The sequence below is a fragment of the Diadema antillarum genome, unplaced genomic scaffold (genome assembly GCF_040938485.1).
Source record: "Diadema antillarum isolate AM-2024a unplaced genomic scaffold, OU_Dant_1.0 seq00000854_RagTag, whole genome shotgun sequence".
Taxonomy (NCBI): Eukaryota; Metazoa; Echinodermata; class Echinoidea; order Diadematoida; family Diadematidae; genus Diadema; species Diadema antillarum.
Window position 1 is genome coordinate 931,978 of NW_027271725.1, and position 22,862 is coordinate 954,839.

The window sequence follows — 22,862 nt, forward strand, 5'->3', positions numbered from 1 at the left end:
ATTAAAGACATATATGCGAAAATATTGATTCTGATCCCCAATTTGAATGTGACATAATCACGAATTGAACCACTCGCGAAATTTTCGGAAGTCCCAATTTGCGAAAATTTAGACTCGCTCAATATATGGCCTATACAGTGATGGTTGGATTTATTGATTGGTGATATGACGACACTGCCATGGTTGCCAGAAAAAAACTTGGAGTCTGATATTAACTATTCAAACAAACTGAATACAATGTTTCCCCAACAAATTGTACCTACCTATGTACCAGTGCGTGTATGAAAATGCATGTTAACTTTGACTGAAGTTTCCTTGTTTCTTTATTTTTGAGTTGAGGGGGGGAGAAATGGATAGGGGAGTTTTGTTTTGTTTTGTTTTGTTTTGTTTTGTTTTTAGAAAGAGACATGATTGTCAAATCACCCCTAAAAGATGAAGTATAGTTTATGGGGTTTTTTTGGGGGGTAAAATTTCCTGTTACTCTTGCACCAAATATGTCTATATGGTTGACAAATGCTTTACTGGACCACCTCAACCAAGTTCTTGATATTGGATATCACTTCATCTGATGAAACAATAATATACAATTTGTACAGTAGTTGGAGTGATGCGCAACAATTGACCAATTAGTAACTTAGGAAAACTAATTTCAGAGATCAATGTGGAGGTGTTTCCCATACCTGCAGCATGTATCCAATAGGTACATGTAGCATAAATATGCCTAGGAACATTGTTTGCTGTCACATGCTGCATATTAATTCACCACCAGACCAAAGATCCTCTGGATTTTCATTATAATCCTTTCCCCTTATTCTGTATGGGATTATTCAAGAAAATGATGTCTCTGATAAGCTCATGAGTGAACAAGAATAACCTCACTGTTGTTTTGCATTTGTGTGTTGACTGATTGGGCATCAGTACAAGTGGTAATGGGAATTATGTATATACTCGTGATTTAGTCAATCTGCGCATTTGACAGGCCCATTTTGCCTGAGTCCCGCGGTGGCGCTTCCCAAATTAGGGAGCGGAAGAGCTTCATTTTGCCTGCACTATGATGCAATTTAAATCATTTTGTACTGTAATTAAATCAGTTGGTAGTGTGCATACATCCCAAATACTAAAATTGATGCATGTATTATACATGTATCTATTAGGCTCATAATGATCAAGACAGTAGTTCAGTCCATATCCTGCGTTGCAGCATAACACGTTTGGCCTAGTCCTCTCTCTCTCTCCCTCTGGCAGATGCCTGACATAGCAATGATTTAGTTTCCCTGACCTGTTGGTATATGTCCCAATCTAGTTCATCATGTAACTCTCTCATTACTATCACTACCCATTTGCATGCCATGTCAAAGGCATTTTGAAACAAAGGTTCTAAAAGAGTTAATCTGCAAATGAGATTTGTTGATTTTTCTGCAAGTAAAACATTTAAACATATTTTATTAAGTTATCATGAACATATAGTTGTTAGCGTGAGTGACCTCTGTGATATGAAAGCAGTTCTTCAAAACCTTTAGTATGTTTAGAGTGAAAACAACTTTTTAGCTCACCTGAGCCAAAGGCTCAAGTGAGCTATTGCGATCGCCCTTCGTCCGGCGTCCGTCGTGCGTCGTGCGTCGTGCGTCGTCCGTCGTCCGTCGTCCGTCGTGCGTCGTCCGTCGTGCGTCGTGCGTAAACTTTTTACATTTTCATCTTCTTCTTGAAAACCCCAAGACCGATTTTCATCAAACTTGGCAGGTAGCATCCCTAGGGGGTTAGGAACTCAATTTGTTAAAATGGGCACCATGCCCCACCCAGGGGGCCCCCAGGGGGGCCCAAACCCCCCAAAATTAAGGAATCTGTAAAAATCTTCTTCTCTAGAACCAGAAGTGATAAAGCTAAGTTAATACTATGAGTTAGTACATTGATGACTGTAGTTTCAAGTTTGTTCATGGCAGAATCAGGGGTGCCCCCCTTGGGACCCAGGGGAGGGGGGTGGGGAAGGGTTCTAATGGGGCCTAAATTGTACATTTTCATCTTCTTCTTGAGAACCCCATGACCCATTTTCACCAAACTTGGCAGGTAGCATCCCTAGGGGGTTAGGAACTCAATTTGTTAAAATGGGCACCATGCCCCACCCAGGGGGCCCTCAGGGGGCCCAAGCCCCCCAAAATTAAGGATTCTGCAAAAATCTTCTTCTCTAGAACCAGAAGTGATAGTGCTTAGTTAATACTATGAGTTAGTACATTGATGACTGTAGTTTCAAGTTTGTTCATGGCAGAATCAGGGGTGCCCCCCTTGGGACCCAGGGGAGGGGGTGAGGAGGGGTCCTAATGGGGCCTAAATTGTACATTTTTATCGTCTTCTTGAGAACCCCATGACCCATTTTCACCAAACTTGGCAGGTAGCATCCCTAGGGGGTTAGGATCTCAATTTGTTAAAATGGGCACCATGCCCCACCCAGGGGGCCCCCAGGGGTCCCAAACCCCCCAAATGAAGGAATCTTTATAAATCTTCTCTAGAATCAGAAGTTATAGAGCTGAGATAATACTATGAGTGAGTACATTAATGACTGTAGTTTCAAGTTTGTTCATAGGAGATCCAGGGGTGCCCCTCTTGGGTAGGGGGGGGGGGGTGGTTGGAAGGGTCCAAATGGGGGCCTGAATTGTACATTTTCATCTTCTTCCTGAAAACCTCATGATGGATTTTTGTCAAACTTGGCAGGTAGCATCCCTAGGGGGTCAGGATCTCAATTTATCAAAATGGGCACCATGCCCCACCCAGAGGGCCCCAGGGGGCCCCAATCCCCCCAAATTAAGGAATCTTAAAAAAAATTGGGCCTTTATTGTACATTTTCATCTTCTACTTGAGAATGCCTGGTCAAATTTTGGTAGAGCTGTGAATAATTTAGGTTAGTGACTGCGTGAAAGGTGAACTTGCGATACTCAGGTGAGCGCTAGACCCGCGGGTCTCTTGTTCTATGTACATCTTCATGAAGTTTTGCAGGAGTGGGAACCCCCCTTTGGCACCAACAGTTACAGAGAGAATTTCATTTACAGCCTATCCATGCAAATTATTTTAAAAGAGCTGTTATTTTCATGAGGGTTTAACTGATAGCAAATTTGCTGATTCTCTGTTGGGCCACAAATGTACACGTAACAACACCCGAAAAATATCTCCACATGCAAGGGTATGTACTAATATCTTTGTGCACTTACATTGTATGTGTCTGATGGCCTCTCACGAAAAATGTCTGTGACCTCCTTCCTGAAAATATATGTATGCACAAAAACAGCTTTTTACAGTACATCATCATCCTTACAAATGCTTCTATCATGTGCTTTCTACATGTACAGTGTACTTTGTGCAAACACTTTGAAAATAGCAAATTCTGAAACCTCCTCGTTTATAGAGCTACAAATGTACCGGTATGTTGAAAGTTGTATGTAACAAGAGTTTAAATGGAAACATAATATTTGACTTTTGGTAAAAGAAAGTCAGACTTTTTCCCTTTACCCTCCCAGTTCTAGCAAATGTACACTGGATGTTAGTGAGTGATACCAATACAAAATGGCAGACTTGCTCCCTTAATTTTGTGTGATTTAAAAGTCTTCAATACATTGTAGGTCTGCCAAAGTTAAGATGCAACCATTATGTCATACTTCAGTATCTTGCTTGACATTTCTCTTGACATCTTTCCTGGAATTTCACTGCAATCTGTATTGACTGAATGTAACTCGTGAAGCGTGTCTATCACACAAATTGATGGCCTCCAGGTTTTTACTGATACAGTGGCGTCAGATCAACCCACGCACTTTACCAGTGCAGACATTTTCAATCAATTTCATCTTTTTCTCTTTTCTTGCTACTATATTCCTTTGTCATAATGATGCTCACAAGCAGTTAGAAGTACATGCAGGAAATTTAGTGAGAAGAAAGTACGAGGGGGGGGGGGTGGACATGATTATAACAATATCTAAATCTTATTCGGAAGCAAACTGCAGCAAATAATGCCAGCCCATGGTTCTTTGTTTTTTTCTTAAGCTACACAGGTTTGTGAAGTTGTGGGGCACAATCTGTTTAGATTCACTGTCCCAGCATTTGTTCGCTGTAACAGCAAAGACTATGATAATTGATGACAGTGTCCGTAATTGCAAATTCAAATTCTTATGTATTATCTTCTCCCAGAGCACTTTTTACACAGATTCATCTTCTGTTTTTGTGCAGATCACCATTAACATCTGGAGTAATGACTTGAAAAGGTTTTTGATTGCTAATAGTGCAAATAAATATAATACGGCCTTCCGTCTTAGTGCAGATCATCATTTAGTAGGATTTATTAGAAACTAAAAGGATCTGAAATGAATGTCACAACATTTCACGGTCAGTATTACAAATGGCTGCCCTGTTTTCATAGCTTTTGCCATCCTAAGCATGAAGTATTCTAATTACCCATAATACTCATTTTTGCTCCTAAGTTTTTATAATATAGTGTTATTATTATCATTATTATTATTATTTATTCGGCTTTCAATCACAAATACATTTTTCGAAATCAGAAAATTGTACATTGGAGTGGTAATTATTTACTTTTAATGTAGAAATGATCTATACAGTACATGCCAACATTCTGCTTCAGTGAGCAAGCATCTAACATTGAGGGGAAAAAGTCACCTTAAATGCAATTTTTTTCTATGAAATCAGTTGATATGATTGAGAAGTACAAGGAATTATTTCAATGAGTCCTTCAGGAAAAAAGAAAAGATTTCTAGCTTCTCTTGCAATTACAACATGTAATTCTTGTTACCGATACACTTTGGCTGAGGTACATTTTTCATGCTTGCAAAGATATTGCTCCAGTAAGCCACACTTTCATCCATTTCATGTTGCTTGGTAGTATGGCTTAGTTGTTCAAGGACTCAAAATTTGGCTCCACTCAATTTTCAACACCTGTATGTTAGTCATGCAAGGCTAGGTAACGACGTCATGGAGACTCTTGCATAATTTGTGTTACCACTGAATGATGAGGGAGAATTCCTTGAATGGGAGAAAAAAAAACAACAACTGAAGAATAGCTGGAAATAATGATTTATTTGCAAAGCCTGCCGTGCAAATTTGATTGCCAGAAATGGAAGGTTTTCATAAATTGATCTTGATTCATCATACGAAGAGGAAGTGTGAGTGCTTGGTAGAGTGAGAGTATGAAAGGGAGAGATTCGGTTCAGGATGGATGGGGCAGACATGTTTTCTTTCATTAAATACTTTTGCAATAAACTGGATGTGTGGGAAAGCAGTCCTCACTAGAGAATTTAATTCAATGTTGGATCTCATTTATTTAGTCCATACTTCTCATGAGAAACATAGAGAAAGAGAGAGAGACAGAGGCTGTGTGTGTGTGTGTGTGTGTGTGTGTTTGCTTATTTTTGTGTGTATATGTGTCATAATGAAACTTTTTTGTATTATTTTGTAATAAACTAGTTGGTAATAAACTAATTTTATAATAAACTAATTTGTATACTGTGTATATGAAAAAGAAAGAAAATTAAAGATTGACAAAAACAAATATGTGTGGAGGGGGATGTCTGTCAGTCTTGGTCATCAATTGTAATGCAGTTATCATAGGTGATGCCTCCAATTTCATATGCTAACTGGGAATTAGAGAATTTTGATTTTTTTTCCCCACATTTCAAAATTTCCAATGTAGCAAAGGTTTAAAATGATATTTACCAGACTATTTTGATACTGTATGCCAAATTGTATGATGAAATATTACATTTTCATGGTACAATTGTATGTGGCATTGGATTGGCTTACACCATGTAGAAGATTGCTATCGGTGTTATCAGTCAACCTCTGTTGATTGAATAGTGGATTGTGTCAAAGGATCAACATCTCAGCTGGTCTCAGAGTCAGTATTAGACTTCAGATACAATGTATGATGCATTACATCAACTTTGATTGGAAATGTCTCATAAGTTTTAAAGGGGTAATGAAACAGTGTGAGTGAATGCAAGAGTACAGATTTATAAGTACAGTGTAGAACACATCAGTGAAGTTTTAAGAAATTTGGGCAATCTGTTCAAAAGTTATAAAGTTTAAAAATTTGGTAAGCACTGCAGTTGTTTGATAAAAAAAAACAATTGCATTGTCATAGTAGGACAATGATATAAAGAAAATATAAAGAAAATTCCACTGTATGAAAAGTAATTCCTTCTACACCTGGACATGTTAGTGTCACATGTTGAGGGTAACATTATACTACTCCTGAAAGAGGTAAGCCAAGTGCTCTTTCATTATGCTAGAAAAATGAAAATATGTTGAATTTTTGTATATTTTCTTTCATCGTTGTCCATATTAAAGAGACATCTAGAATTTTAGTAGTCTTCTATCCAGTGATGTCTGTACTGAAATTGTGAAAATTTATAACTTTTTAACGGATTGTCAGATTTCTTCAAACTTCACTGATGTGTTCTACTATCATTTCTGCATTTACTCAATCCACATATTGAGGTTTGATTCTCCCCTTTAAGTCTGTTCTTGTCCTAGTGGTATTACAGTACATGAGAATATAGATGTTCAAACTGAAAGTAAAATTCCAGTGCTCACCAAACCTTTGAATACTTTCAAAATGATCTGGTATCATTCCTGGGAATACTGGACCTCATAAACCACATGATTCTTTTAGAGACCCTCCTTTAACACACCGCATGAAATTTTCTCAGAATCTCTTGTTGGCCAGTGCTATTTGTAATGCCGGCAAATATTAAAGTAGTTTGTGACCTACACAGGACCTATGCAGGCAACAGTTTTGTGGTTTTCCACATTCCCGAATTGAGTTTAGTTATATCACACTAGATAATGGAGTCTCCTTTAGGGTGTCTTGTCCAGGTAGAGTGGCATAATGATAATAAGAAAAAAAAAAAATAGAGGGCACAATGATATTAATTGGAAGTAGAGACTTTGATTTACCTAGAGTCATTCAAGGCCTTTATGTGTGAAAAAATGAATACATCACAGGAAATCACACTAGGCAGCCCACCACCTATTCAGCTGTATGGCTGTGGTATTACTACCAGCAATTAGCGGGTGGGCGGGAAGGAAGAAGGGAAAGTAAGGTGCATTCACATTAGAATTATGGTGGTATTAAATACTATTTTGATTTGTTGGCACCATTCAGTGGTGTCTCATGACGTGATTCACACTCAAGTCTGGCATGCATATTTTGTTCCAAGTTTGAATTACTACCCTAAATACACGTACCACAGTATTTTGCCATTGCATTTTGCTGTGTGTGTATTTTACATTTACAGTGCTATATCTGCACAAAATACTGTGTTATTTCATTGTCAATGTCTTACAGGCTGTAAAATTGCCATATTTAAAATTTTGAGGAATTTCAAGAAAAACATAATGAGAACTCAAAAGGATGCAAATGTCTAATGCCAGCAACCATACTGTCATAATTAAGGAGCCGGTAGCATAGGGAAACACAAGTGGTCTGACTGGATTGATCTTCATTCACTACCCACCAGGGTACTTTCAAAAACCACGAATCATGCCTGTTAGTGAATATGTGCATCAAAGCGCATACTGTAAAACACAATATTTTTGCGGCATGAAATTTTCGCGAGTTGCCTATAACATTCAGTGCATATAGTGTAAACAAGAACTTTCGCGAATCTTGGCCCTCGCGAAATTGAAATGCACGCGAACATTCCTCGTTTTACAGTACTCGAAATTGGTTACGGCCGACTCAAGTCTAGATTCCTCAGCTGTGTGTGGACTTACATGGAGATTAAATAAAGCTATACTCCATTCATTACAGGATCCTTCAATACTGGCTGGACCAGCCTTCCCACTCCCTGTGCTACCAGATCTTTTAATACTACAATCAGTTTTATGTAAGGGAATGCCGTACAGTCTGGTCTGAGAAAAATCAAAATCTGCTAGAAGGAAGTAGGAAGTTGCATGTAGGACTAGCTAAGTGCCCTCATTCACACTAGCATTTTGATCCAAAGGCCGTTGAAAGTACCACATTTTTCACCGGACATTCAATTGCTAACTGTCTTGGAGGAGTTTGTGCCTTTGAATGTTTCTATAACAGATATATGGCGCCATACAAATGCTGTGGATCATCATCATCATCATCATGTACAACCACAACACAATAATTGGATGTTACGCAAGATAACTTAAGTCAAGATTTCTGTTTGATATTGTTTGTGGGTATGACGTCATGAGCCATTGCAGGAATTGAATTGTAGTAAAATATTATGCAAATATACAGGTACACAACTGTATGTATGTGAGAAGGAAAGTTGGAGAGACTTTGTATTCTGTTATTCTTGATAAAGAAAAGTTAAGATTTGTGCTTTGTTATAGATGCACAAAACAAACAGTGAGTACTTTCCACGTGGTTTTTGATACAATCGAGTAGCATGTGGGGCTATTATGAGATGCCTAATGAGGCGATTTGCTATTTGATCCACTGACATTCATGGTCATGCTATGATCCCAAGTACTTTGAGCAGACAACTTTTTTCTCTCTCTTTTGTCATTATTCAATGAACATTTCCATCTGGATGCCATGAATACATACACTGTAGTGTGTGTTACAACACAGTAATGTTTTACTTTTCTTTCCTTGCTGTGTGCTTTTCTTTTTGACATGAATGCCATTGGCCACGCTTTTTCGTAGGAACATCTTCCCGACTCTACTCAAGATCATGCAGATTCTGGTCTGCCATGCTAATAACAGTACCCTTGAAATGTATTTTGCCTGAGTTGCTACAAGTTCTCATCGCTTATTTCTCCACATTCATGTATTAGAGAGTTCTTTTGGACATGTTCTTCTGTGAAAAAAAGTCAACTTTGATATTATATGAAATCTCCTTTAGAATATAATAGCTGTCATAATGATTAATATGAAACAGTTTTCTCCGTTAGTTATGGGATGTTGGAGCATATACAGTATTATATGTACACGTGTATGGATTTGTGATTTGGTGACAAATTCATTAGCAAGTGACATATTAATGCCGAGGCTCTTTCCGTGTGCGTTTGCAAAGACCACGCATCGCATCCCACATGTCATGGCTGTTTGTAGCACTGTAGTATTGAAAGGGAGGAGTGTGATCCATATATGTCATCAGGTCTTTCCTTGACGGGTTCACTAGCCCATCTGGATTAGCGAGGATTCACCACTTTAAAGGGACGAGGGCTGTCACAATCCCTGGGAGCTCATCATTTGCTGTAGCATTATGGCAGTCTCCATGCAGGTCTCCATGTGATTTTTGCCTTGGATCCAGGGTTTTGGGACATGGTACATGTATGTGTGTGTGTGTGTGTGTGTGTGTGCGTATGTGTGTGTGTGTGTGTATGTGTACATACAATTGGTCTTGGTCAACATGTGTTTGTTGCGAGAGGGAGGTGAATTAGCTGAAAAGTTTGTTGTTGTTTCATGTTGATGACACACATCTCATATTGGCTCTTCCATGTTACAGTGTGTCTTTTCTTGCTTACTGTTCATTTTTTAGTACCGTGCAAGGAGAATTGTGGTTGTTGTTCTTTGCCACAAAAAGCAGATTTTAATTTGGGGTACCGCCAATAATGCAAGTGCCTCTCAGCCAGCCCTGTTTCAGATGCATTATGGGACAGCTCAATTGGCAGAGTTGGATCTAGTCTAGGCTGCATCTTGCTCCAAAAGGCCAGTGCGCAAACAGCGTATGTACATACATGTGAAAACGATGATGCATATCGTGTTAATAGCCAGCAAGGTCTGCGTGTACGTATATACTGTACTAGTGCTATACAAAGCTACTTTTAGGTATGGGCCTGCCGGTATCATGCATGTATTGCGATTGCAATTTGTTAAAACATAAATATGCTACAAGCAACGTTAACTTAAGCTTTTCTGTGTCTGCCATTATCATGTCATATTTTCAATTTCCACAACTCTGTTTGCAAATTCGGAAGATGGATCACTCATCTTGAAACTACAGCTGTATGTGGAAATGACAGTCCCTCAGCTGAAAGCATTGCAGACTGAGAGAGAGATTCCTTCCCATGGAAAAACCAATTGTGACCTTACATCACTGGCTGTGAAAGCAGCTGAAACATACTCATACAGCGTTATTGAGCCCAGTGATTGGGATGAGTCTGGGAAGAAGCGCCGCTCATGGAAGAGCTTGCTGGAAACTTCACCCAGGTCACGTCTTTCGTGAATCCAGGGGTATTTTTGAAGATTTCTCCTCTCATCATCGTGTGACCAGCACATTGCAGCTTTGCAGTGACAACCCATGACTTGAATGTACATGAACACAAATCAGGCAAATTAAGAAACTGTTAACTCTTTTAATGCCAGTTTGAAACCAAGGAAAGGAGTAGTAGTGAACACACTGCATGCACTGATGGCATTGCATTGTATGTGAACAAAGACATGTCCAGCGCCACATTTTCAAAAGTGGGGGGGGGGGGGGGGGGGCTCTAGACAGGTTAAAATCTACCGCGGGAAACAAAATTTCTGGGCGCGTAAGACAGGTGGCCGCTATACACAGGGTCTTTAACAGGGCTTTTCTCTCGGGGGGATTTTTCAGTGGCCGCTATAGACAGGTGGTCGCTGAGGCAGGTTTGACTGTATGAAGGCTCAGGTATTTGAGTGCAATGGTGTGATCATAGACTTTACAACAAAACAAATGGTAGTATTGCTTTTCACTGGCAGTTGTAATAAAAAGCAAAGAAGAGAGGATTAATTTTCTAGTCCTGTCCCATAAATGTGAACTAAATATGAGCTAAATTTTACATATCTTTTGGAGGGTTACTTTTTTGCTTATTGGTTAAAAAAAATAAACCCAACAACCTTTGCAATTTAGATTAAAAAAACAAAAACGTGTACATTGTAAAGCTACTAATGTGTTTTATTGTCAATTATTTTGGTGTCTGAGACACTAATCTTCCTGGGGTTTTTTTTTTTTTCATTTCAAAAGTGAACCTTTACCACGTATGCATATTGCGTTTGCTAAAGAACATATTCATCGTTATATGAAATTAAACTGTGGAAGCGTATTCCAAGGTATCCTTAAGACTATATTCACACTTTGTTGTTTAAATATTGTAGAAGTGGTAGATATTTGTAGAGGGCATAGTAAGTGTGTTCATTACAAAAATTATCCTGCTGTGGTAGTCATTTCAAGTATTGAAGTATGTCACGTAGCCATGCTGAAACAACATATATTGTTGATTATACAAATGTATGCAATTGAATATAACTATAGTATAAGATTAAGAATATGAAATGCATTTCATGAAGTTCTTCAGCCCTTTGAATGATTGAAACTCAAGCCTTCTGTTATATCCCAGCATACTATTTGCCTCCCTACTTTGAAGGTAGTATACATCTTTCAATGGGTATCACTTGTCTCCATAGTGCTTTGGTTACTGAGTATTATCATTTCACTTCCTTCTACTGAAGATCTGTTACAAGTGGACAAGAAATGAGCTCATTCTGTTATTCTAACAAAGGACCTCTTGAATCAGTTTTCAAGACACACTATTCAACACACTGCAGTAAGGCTGAGTTCCAAGTCATGAATGTGGGGAAACCCCTGACCAAATTACATTACTCACGAGACAGTTGCTAGGGTGCTCTTTTTGTTCTGCTTAATTTTGTTTTTGTGTTTTTTATACTCTAAATTGTTTTGCTGCAGTGACTTGAGCTGGTAAAAAAAAAGTTGATGTGAATATTACGATGTCATGTGGTTATATTATAAACTGAGACATGTTCTTTTTTCCCCCTCAAGGTGACAGCAATAAGCAACCAATGCTTCTCATAGTCCCATAAGATTTGTGATTAATGCCAACCATAATAACACAAAGAACTTTCCTCTTTACTCTAACTCATTGTTCTTCTTTGGGTTTCGATGGCATTATTTTTTTGATACTTCTTTGAAGTATTCTCTTTGTTTTTGTTTCTGCGTGTGCGTGTGTGCATGTGCTTTCTTTTTGTATGGCTCCTCTCTTCTTTTTCTCCCAAAGTTTTCAGCCATTGAACCAGAATGGTTTCATGTTTGGATTCCAAGAAAGAACATGAATATTTGAAGGCAAGCTATCAAATATGCTGAAGAATGTATAAGGGAAACCCCAGAAAAAAAAAAATCACTCTTTTATGGACACTTCTACTGCTCATTTCATAAAGGGGTTTGCAATAATTATGGTTACCATGGTAATGACTTCAATACTCATGTTTGATTGATTTTCTTCATGCCTGCTGCCGTGGAAACTGCAGTGGGTACAATTTATTGATAGTCGTAATGTGACCGTAATGAAATGGGGCTTTGAAGATATTCCTTCAATAGTTTAGATGAATTCCCTGTAATGTCTTGGCTACTCTGCGTCTCTGCAATCTGACTTTGTCAGTGTGAGGCATTTTTTCCCTCATGTTTAATGCTGATTGGGAAAATCTCGCGTAACTTGTTTCCATGAATGAGATGGGTTTAAGTAGGATTTTTTTGTAGTTGTAGGCTTGAGTGTGCTATTGTATGTGAAACAGATATTTGAGCCTTTATTTACAGTCAAAACATCAAAACTTCACTTCTCCCGGATCAAAACCAAATCACACAGAAGCACAATGTTGTAATCATGTGTTTCACAACCTGCTGTTGTAGTATACGGTTGTTTACATTTGAGTGAATATGGGCTTAAAACTAGTAATAAAAAGTAACAATGGTCAATAGAAAAGAAATCTGGGAAGTAAAGAAGACCCTGAGAAAATGTCACTGATTATGGCCAATGATATACAGTACAGTCAACCTTGTGTAGGTCGAATATATCTGGACTGAAGAAATAGCTTTTACTTAGAGAAAATTTGACTCGTTAGGGATTAAAATCAAAAGAATATTAAGAGAAAAGGACTTGAAAAGACCTTTGAATTAGGCGATTAATGCAACGTGTCGATATGCGAGGTCGACTTTTGTATAAGCAAGGTTGACTGTAGTTTAAAAGGCATTACTTTGTGTTGCATTGGAATGTGTAAAATAGCCTGTAGTGTGATATGGGTATATATTTTCTTCTTATTTTTGATGAAGTATTTTTGTCTTGTTTTTTTTTAAAATTCTATATGAATGCTGTAATCAGGAAATGCTCTGCTTTAAAGAGCTAATAGACAATGCAGAGTTGTGTGCGTGTGGTTTTCTTGTGTGCCTCTGTGTGAAAATGCTATCTAATAATGTCGCACATGTGCAGATACAGTACCTTAAGTGTAGGTATTGCTTGATCCATTGCCAGAAGCTACAAGTACATTGTACATGTGATGTAGGAGAGAGAGAGAGAGGGAGAAAGAGAGTGTGTGTGGGTGTGTATGTGCGTACGTGTGTGTTCATGTTTGTGTATATGTGTGTGTGTGTTCAAGTGTTCAAGGGGGAAAGGGGGGGGGGGGGAGAAAAAGGAAAAAACTTGCCAGCCAGTCTTCTCTCATAATCAATTCATTTATTCCTTCTCTGGGGCAAGTCTGTAATTGATAGATGGGGGAACGTTGAGTCGAGTCTTATCGCTCTCTGCTATTTCTCCCCCCCCCCCCCACCCTAGCTGGTGACTCTCTCTCTCCCAGTCTCCATTTCTTTCTTGTTTTTGGTGGTGATGGTGGTTATGCCTTTCGTGTCATCTCCCTTTCACCCCCACCCCCACCTCCCCCCCCCCCCCCTCCCCCAACCTCACACAACCAGTGAGTATTATTCTGGCCTTTTGCCACACAGTCATTCTATATTCATAGTGCTCAGAGGATCAGACATAATGAATGAATCACACATTTACATATCGGCTCAAGCTCCAGTTTTCCCCGTAGGCACTCTATGGTAGCGTTGAGGAGCCCGGCTCTCTTCCATCTAGGCTTTCAGTGTGTATCTTGTCGCTCAAGAGGTTAATACTTTCTTTACTCCTTTACTCTCCCCTCCATCGACACTGTTCTATAAAAGACCATCTAATTTTATGAATTTTGATTAGCACAATCAAGGACGGTATTTTGGAAAAAGATAATGGCTCAATCTATTGTATTATGTACTCAGTGAATGCTAAAGAATGTAATTATGATAATGATAAGATACTACTGCTACTACTGTGCACTACTGCTACTACTACTACTACTACTTCTGCTACTACTACTACATCTACTTCTTCTTCTACTACCACTACTGTACTACTACTACTACTACTACTACTACTTCTACTTCTACTACTACTATTGTACTACTAACGATTGTAGTTATCCTACTAACGATAGTAGTTATCCTACTACTGCTATCACTACTTCTACTATTTACCAAAAAAAAAAATCAACTACTACCACTACTACTTAAAGTACTACTACTACTATCACTATAAAAAAATTGAACCACAACTACTACTGCTGATGCTGCTAATGATAGATGTCTATAGCGCTCTTTCTTACGCATTGATGAAACCCAATTATTAATAGATAAAAAATAATTACAATCAAGGAATGAGTTTAAAAGAATTCCCACACAAAAATTTATGGGTAACATATTTTAGCAGAAAAATAATTATTTTTGATTGTGTTTGCATAGGATGTCCAGGTAATTGATGGTACAGTTTCGGTTGAGATGGGGCTTCAGGTTTCCAGTGTTTTTTGATGATGATTTTTTGAGATAATGAGAAACCTCTTGTTAATATGAAAGAGCATATTATTTCAAGAGGAATTAAAAGTTTATTTGATGAATTTTTTTTTTTTTTAAATGGCTTAGATATCCAAAACAAAGTGAATGTAATAAAAGGTGGGACCCGCCTTTTATTAGGATCGCTTTGTTTACTTTGTTTTTGGATATCTCAGCCATTTCAAACCCGATATTCATCAAATGAGCTTTTACTTCCTCATAGAATTGTATGCTCTTTAACATTTCATAAAGTGGTTTCTAAGAGTCTCGCTAAAAGTTGAAAGCTGAATCCTCACCTCGGTCAATACGAAATCATATCTTTAGTGTACAGTTAGATACAAAATTGTAATCATACATTGTGACAGTATGAAAGGCATTAAAGACATGTGAAAATAATGACTCTGATCCTGATATGAACGTGACGTCACACACACATATACATTTCTGCGTTCAGTAGAGTACTCCACGATCGTGAGTTTATCCATTTGCGATATCGTCGGGAAGTCCCGATTCGCGAAAATTTAGACTCGCTAGATATATGGTGTATACAGTATGTATTTGCCTGTTGTACATGTGTATCTGTGGAAACCTTGCAACCAAACAATGTGCATGAGGGAACATGTTTAGGGATTCTTTCATGTCTCCTAAGATGGCACACAATACTGTACGAGCTGAAATTTTTTGCGGTGGTTTTATTTTCGCGAATTTCGCGAATCGCCCTTGAACCGCGAAAGTAACAACGCGCCAATAACTAAATTCAGTTAGACCCTTGCAACCGCGAAATTAACAACACACGAAAATGTCCTCCAAGTAGCAATTCGTGAAAATATCTGTACGCGAAAATTTCAGCTCGTACAGTAGCAGCGTTGATATTTGCAATGGTAGTCACTATGGAGACATTGGTGTATTTTTCGTAGACGGCAGCTCGATCAGCATTCAGTGTGTTATTTGTAACTGTGTTTCCATAGCAACATGTATCTCCGTAGAGAGGGCAGAAGACAGTGGAGTATGTGGGAAGTGTGACTTCCTGTCTGTGAATCTGCCTACAGGGGACATCACATGAATCTTGAACATGACCCACTGTTTTGAAGTCTTCACTCAGTATATTTTCAGGATGTTGCCAACGGCATGGAGTCATTTTTCTCTCAAAAAGCTAGATTGATGAGCAATGAATGACATACTAAAAAAAGTATTTGATCACTGTCTCTGCTATACCATGTACAATGTACATTGTACTTTCGTTTTGAACACCATATGACATTCTTTACTTGTGGTTTTAAAAAACTGAGGAAAAAGAAACCCTCTTGGTTTTAAGTTGTTAATATTTGTGGGGTTTTCTCATGTTTGGTATTTCATACAGAGTACAAAAGTGTATGGTGACTTGGTGCATTACAATGTATGTAGGCAGGAGAGCAAACCCCCAATAGACCTGTTGCTTTTCTGCCAGTGCCCCTTATTCTCATTTAAATTCACCAGGCAGCAAAGACCTGTGGAGTGGGCATTGCGGCGAGGTCCTTGGGCGCTCTTGGCGAACTTGCCCTGCTATAGTACCCCCTGGCACAAACACTCTACAACCTGTTATTCAGTTTAATAGCTGCAGCTCGCATCATCTGACTTCCTGATGTATGGCTATAGCATGCATGTTTCTCACCAAACCTTTGCCCAACACTTCCTTGAGGCAGCATGGTGGAAATTATAGCATATAGCCTGCTTTATATTGCATGGATATTCCGTGTTATGACAGCAACAAGACTCCCCTTCATATCTCTCTTGGCCTTGCTGAGAGGTCACAACCCCTTTTGCATCCATTTCGTACATATAACCACTTGTAAATTTCCTTGCAAATGCATGAGAGTGTTATTGGAAGTCAGCCTGATAGCTATATCTACTACAGTACGGTACCACATTGATGTTCTTGGAAAAAGGAATGGGAAAATTGACCCTGCTTATGTATAAAGTCCATCTTGATTAGTCACTTCTTCATTTTCCAACTTTAATTGGTATATATTTTGAAAGTAAAAAAAAAAATAGTGGTATCACATGATCATGCTGCCATGGATCCTTATCATGCAAGATAATACACTATAAATATGCATGTGCCCATTTACAGTATTAGATTATCGCATACAGTGTTAGTTTATGTGCGATTACCTCGTTAACATGCTCTCGAGAGCACGCTATTCATGTCAGAGAAGGTGCGCAGATACATTTTTGTTTTCAAGGAGATGAATAATTGTGTAATAAGGTCATTGTTAATTCATGTTATTGGTAATATTCCTTCCAGTCATTCATCCAAAGAGCTAGTTGTGAGAACTTGGAATCATCATGTTTTATTCAAATTGATGTCACTCATGTAATTAAGATATCCCATAAATTACTTGTATCCTTCATGAATTCAGGACTGTAGTAAAAGCTCTTGCCTGATAAGGGGGGGGGGGGATTGGTATGTGGGTGGGGCCTTCTTTGTTTCCCCTGTGTTGGAGCATGCGTGCAGTTGGGAAATGCATACAACCAGTGCTATTAGAATATGACTAGTGCTAGTGGAGGCATGTATGTACGTGAGAGCAATTTCTATGGAGATGTCATCTCTATCACGGCACCAAAGGTTTTCAGCTGGGAAGTGCTTAATAATTTGGAGAGATGGTACAGAAAACTTGACATCGTGTGCATTTCACTTGCAGGAATGTCAGTATCATGCACAGTATTGTTCATGTTTTGTTATTGATGTTCTTACGCTTGTATACCAGGAAGAGATGATATTGAATGAAAGGATTGTTATCCCATGCTTTTCTCACCCTGCAAGCCGGAAAAATGTGTTTGATAGAAATGACATATCCTAGCATTGTCTTTGAAGCCTTGTAGTTCATATTCGCTGCCATAGTTTACTCATAAACTGCTGTGGTATGTGGTCCGCAATAATTGCCAATTAGTTCGGAGGGTCCCAAAGCACTTTCACACACAAAGATGTTTTGTGAATACATTGTACATGAATAGCACAACAAATCCCACTCGGGCACTGCTCCTATGGAGTAAACAGGCAGCACCTTGGCATTGGTACATACTCCACACATACAGTATGTAGCAGGAACAACAAATCTCAACTTTGAGCCATTAGAAGGGGATCATTCCCCTCATTGTGCAGTGCAGCGCTTCTTCTGCTTCGATAAAAACATAAAAATCAGTGCTCCATATGAAAGCAAGATGAACCACCACATAATGAAGGCATTTATAAAGTGCTTGTCTTTCTTCGAACGTCCTTGACTTTAATATGGGAATGTTGGCCACCCTGGTAGTATGCCTTGAGCTGCTTTGGACTTGTATTGCTGTCAAGTCACTTAATTCATATCTTACCATCAGTACAAATGAACAATTTTTTATGATGCCACAAAGTTGCCAGATGATAGCTAGGGAACATGCTAATTGCGGAATCTGAGGAGATTCTTCCTGTTCGGAAACACGACACGATGTGTGTGGCTGATACCCTTTGCTGAGTCAAATTACTACTATGCTAGTCAAGGTGAATAACAATTGGTCAGTGTTGGAATGCTGTTTCTCAGAATGTGTGTGTGTGTGTGTAAGTGTGGAGACCACTTCAGATCAGTGGGATTTCGCCAATGCTCTTACGGAAAATCAGAGTGGGATCTTCAGTGTGTGTGGGGCTGTATATCACTTCTACATAGTATAGGAGAATGCTTTACGAAGTCCTTTTTGAAGGATGGAGTGTTTTTTACTTTGAACAGAGATCGCTCTTTAAAGTCCTTCCTGGAGGATGGAGTGTTTTTTTTTTTTACTCTGAACAGAGATGTAACATGTTGTATGACTCTGAATAGATGGGACATTTTGCGCAACCAGAAACTAATGCGGGAATAAAAGCATGCGAACACTTTTGTTTGCCATGTAATGTCCCAGTAGTTGATGTCTTGATTCCATGGAATTAAAAACTCGCGAAACTCTTCTTACTGGACTGAACGCAAAAAATTAGTTGCGCCAAAATATCCACTTTTACAGTAGTATACTAGTAAAGCCAGCTCACTGCCCTCTGATCAGCCTGGTACTAATGAAATATCCCTACACATTCCCAATTTCTAATCATCGTGCAAACAATGACACCAGGCACGAGAGAACCAGTGAGTGAGTCATGCTTTTATAGTATCTGTGAAAGCAAATTACCAATGGCTTTCCTTCTAAACCCTTGTTGAGAAGCTGTCATGTGTCTGTAATGACATTAGCCATGCTGTGAACATAGTCTCTCTCTCTCTCTTAGGGCTCATGATGATGTGTCAGATAAACAGATTGCAATGGCAATTTCACGAGCTAATTTCCTCAGTAGTACTTATAGCAGAAATGCTCCTGTAGGGGCTGTATTCTATGGTGGTGCATATCTGACCAGCCCTTCCCCTTCCCCTTTAAAAAAATATAAACGATATTAAAGAAAGAGGGAAAATAATGAGCCGTAGCAAACAGATGATGGCTGTGTGCTTCAGGGAAGAAAGAGAAAAAGAAAGTTGGTGTGTGTTTTAAAAAGGAAGGTAATGATGTTACAGTGGTAGAATGATGCGAAGAAAATTGTACAGATCTTCATATTAAAAAAAAAGAAAGAAAGTATACATCTCCTTGACATGACGCTGGGATAGGCTTGTAGGCAATTATTATCATCCATGCCTTTCAGAGGAGGTATATGTAGGTCAAGTGTTTTTATGTCCAAGAAAAATGATTGTTGTGAAACTCCTTTTACCGGTATATATATTCTTCATGTAGGCTGCATCATTATTCTGTAAATTTGTGCAGAGTTCCCATGTACTGAGGGTGGCATATGGAATTAACCGGACCTTTTTAACTTTGTACAGTCAAACCTGCTGTAGCAGCCACCTGTCTATAGCAGCCACCTGCCAGGTATGGCCACTAAAAACAATTCCATCAGTGAGAAAAGTGATTCTAAAGACCCTCTGTACAGCGGCCACCTGTCTACATGTATAATGGCCATTATTTTGTATCCCTTGGGTGGCCGCTGAAGACAAGTTTGACTGTATCTCTGGCATTGATCGATTCTCCATTTTCCCCTTCACTTTCATTAAATGTTTCCCTGATCTTTCTGCTCTCACTGCGAAAGTTCCACATGTGTTTTGGAGGAGAACTTCCCTTGTAAACACACAGGGAGAAAACAGATGGAATTGCGGCCATTGGCTTCTCTGGCCGTGCTGCAGGAAGCGAGGGAGGGAATATCATTAGTCCACCAGGAAGCTGCCACCATTTTGGGCAGTTATCGGGACAAATTGCCAAATGAGCACTAGCGTGCGTGCACGGGCCTGTGACCGCTGCAAATAAAAAGAGTGCCGTCAATGGTGCGAGCCCATTGAGCAAAACAGAAATTGGCTGTGAAGAGATTACGCACCGTGTTGATGAGAGGTAAATGGCATTATGGTAGTTACATGAGGGCCACATCCAAGTTCAGAAAAGGTTTATCAGTGCTTCCTTCCTTATGGCATGACGAATTTACAATACCCTACTGGTGAAGTAGAACAGCCATGAATTCGACTGATATACATGTAACAGCTGCCTGCTTCAGAGCTGCTAGTTCTATGTACATGTATATTCCTTAACGGAGGTCAAAATGGACATTATTGACTTTACCTCACCTTAAAGGGCAGTTTTTTTTTTTTTTTTTTTTTTAATTTGATCTAACACAAGGGCAAGTGCAAGTACAGAATGAAGTCATGTCTAGGGATTGTTTGGAAGAGAGTTAACCCGTTGAGGACGGGCTGATTTTGCAACAACATACATTTCTCATAGACACCTGCCCGAGTATAGGAAGGGTAACCATGGCAAAAACTTTTGTGGTACAATATATGACATGAATTTAAATGTGTTACCTGTTGTGGATGTCTGTTGCCTTTATATGGAATGTAGGGAGACCACAAAATATAGTGCAAAGTTATATAGACTTTCAGAAAAAAAAACAACAACTATTCAGACTGTACCTGTGGGGCACTTGAAAGTCTGGGGAGAAAGTTATTGCCAGAATTTTGGAATATAATGCCATGTGGAAATATTTGCAGGGTTTTGTGCTACGTGACACCAGTGCACTTTGTTTCTACATGTTGGACCGTCAACTCTACATGACCTGTAGTGCTGTGTCTACAGCCAGCGGAATTGAAAACACGCAGAATTCTTCTTGCTCCATCGAGTGTGAAATTATAAAACGCACAAAAATTCTGCTTCTTTTGAAGCTTATAAAGAGAAAAAAAAAAGATTTTTCACTGGTGAACAAATTCCTTGCTCATCCTGATAACTAAATCAGAGTATATCATTGCCATCATTATCATATTATATGGTTTGCCCATTAACACCGTATAGGTTAGGAGACATGCAGCCCGATATCACAGGGGTATTGCATGCAAATTTTGCCATTTACTTAAGTGATTACTTTGGCATCATTGCAGTATCCCGTTTTTGGCCCACAGTCAAGTGAAATACAAACTAATTTTAGGAGCATGTTGGGATGGTGTTACTGAGCGCAGCCAATCAATCATGTGTCCCATATGAACTCATTGCAGTCATCTAATCTGACCCTGGAGAGGCATCGTAGTGATTTTTTTGGGAAAAAATAAGAAGAAATATACATCCATTGAAGCAATGGCATGACACTTTGTATGATAGATGCATTGACATCATGTGAAATTTGGATGTATTGTGACATCATCTTCACTGCAAATTCAGCAGTTGTAAATGTCAAGGTAATTGTAAGATGGCATTAGAATGCTGAGATGAATGAAAAAGAAAGGCCAAGAAAGAATTGAAATAATGTCTGGTATTAAAAAACTTTGGTACACCAGGTTATAGGCTCATTCCCATTGCCATCTCGTACATGTATTTCAAGGGGGAAATGATGTACATGTACCTGCTAATGAGCTCTGCTAGAAGATGTGGAGCCTAGCAATTGCATCTGATTGACAAATTGCCCTATATCGACGTCAAATAAACACTGATTATTCAGTGCAGCCATGATAAAAATTGACAGTACAATCATTAATTTGAATAAATAAGCAGTACTCGCTGCTGTAAGATATTAGAGTCATCACTGGCTATTGAGTGAGGGCTCAGTAGTCCAGTGGATATGGTTCCTGTCTAGCAATCAGGAGGTCATTGTTTTGACTTCAACCAGAGTATGTACAGTGTATGCCCATGATTTTTATCTTGGCTACGACTGAAACACTGCAGTGTTTATTTTACATTAATGAATTGGCAATTGAATGAAGGGCAATTTGTCAATGAGTTGCAATAAAAACGACTCGACAAGAATTATTCATTTGAATGGAGCATAGCAAGTAATGAATATTGATAAACTAGGCCCTAGCTGTTTTATGAAGAGTTAGAATTGATTATAAAGTTGATTTCTATCATAAGTCTATGGCAGCCTGTGTGTTAAGGAAATTTAAAATCGATTATATATTTTGATAAAACAGGGCCCTAATCACATTAAACTTAGCATTAATATCGGTGTTAGTATTTCGTCCATATAGCCTGTCTCTTCCTACGTGTTGAGACCTGTGCATGTACAGATACCATACCTAAACATACGTTCTCTGCAACCATTGGCACTCGCACATACTTGGGCACATTGTAGTCTCAAGAATTTTACTGCAGTTCATCGGCATACCTCACTGTCGCCAGGATTATGTATGCTGAACACTTCGATTGGTGACAAAGTGGATACTGTGTCCTTATGAAGTAAGGAGAGAGCATTCGTTCTATCGATTATGGTGTCTATGACTGTGCACTCAAATCCTGTATTGATACAGTGTTTGCCAATCTGCAGTGCACACCAGTATAAAAGTGATGTTACCAATACTAAGTCCTTTTTTTTTTGTGTAACCAAATATTATTTCTAACTTAATGCTGTCATACCTGAGGTAGTAAATGTCACAGTAAACCCTGTATTCAGAATTGGGTAATAGGACCTGTTTAGAACTTCTTTAGTCCTAAGTATGACTTTAAAAATGACCATGTGATTAGCATGTTTTTACTTTCCATGAATTCAATGTCCAGAAAAGTGTATACAATTATCGCTGTCCATGTATTCAGTCTTTCAAGGTAAACAGTGTTTGCTGAGATCAACCTGTTTTGATTGTGAGGATTGGCCAGTTTTGGAATGGTTTGCAAAAGCTATTGATCACATTTATCTTGGAGCACTGTTTGTAAAATGATGCATTTTCAAGC

The 22,862-nt window shown here is 38.8% G+C and overlaps 1 protein-coding gene across 1 annotated transcript in view; it reads left to right on the top strand.

Annotated features, from left to right (window-relative positions):
* LOC139740419 (tyrosine-protein phosphatase non-receptor type 9-like) overlaps positions 1-22,862 on the top strand; it is a 112,483-nt gene that overhangs the window by 19,423 nt on the left and 70,198 nt on the right. The window lies entirely within an intron of this gene.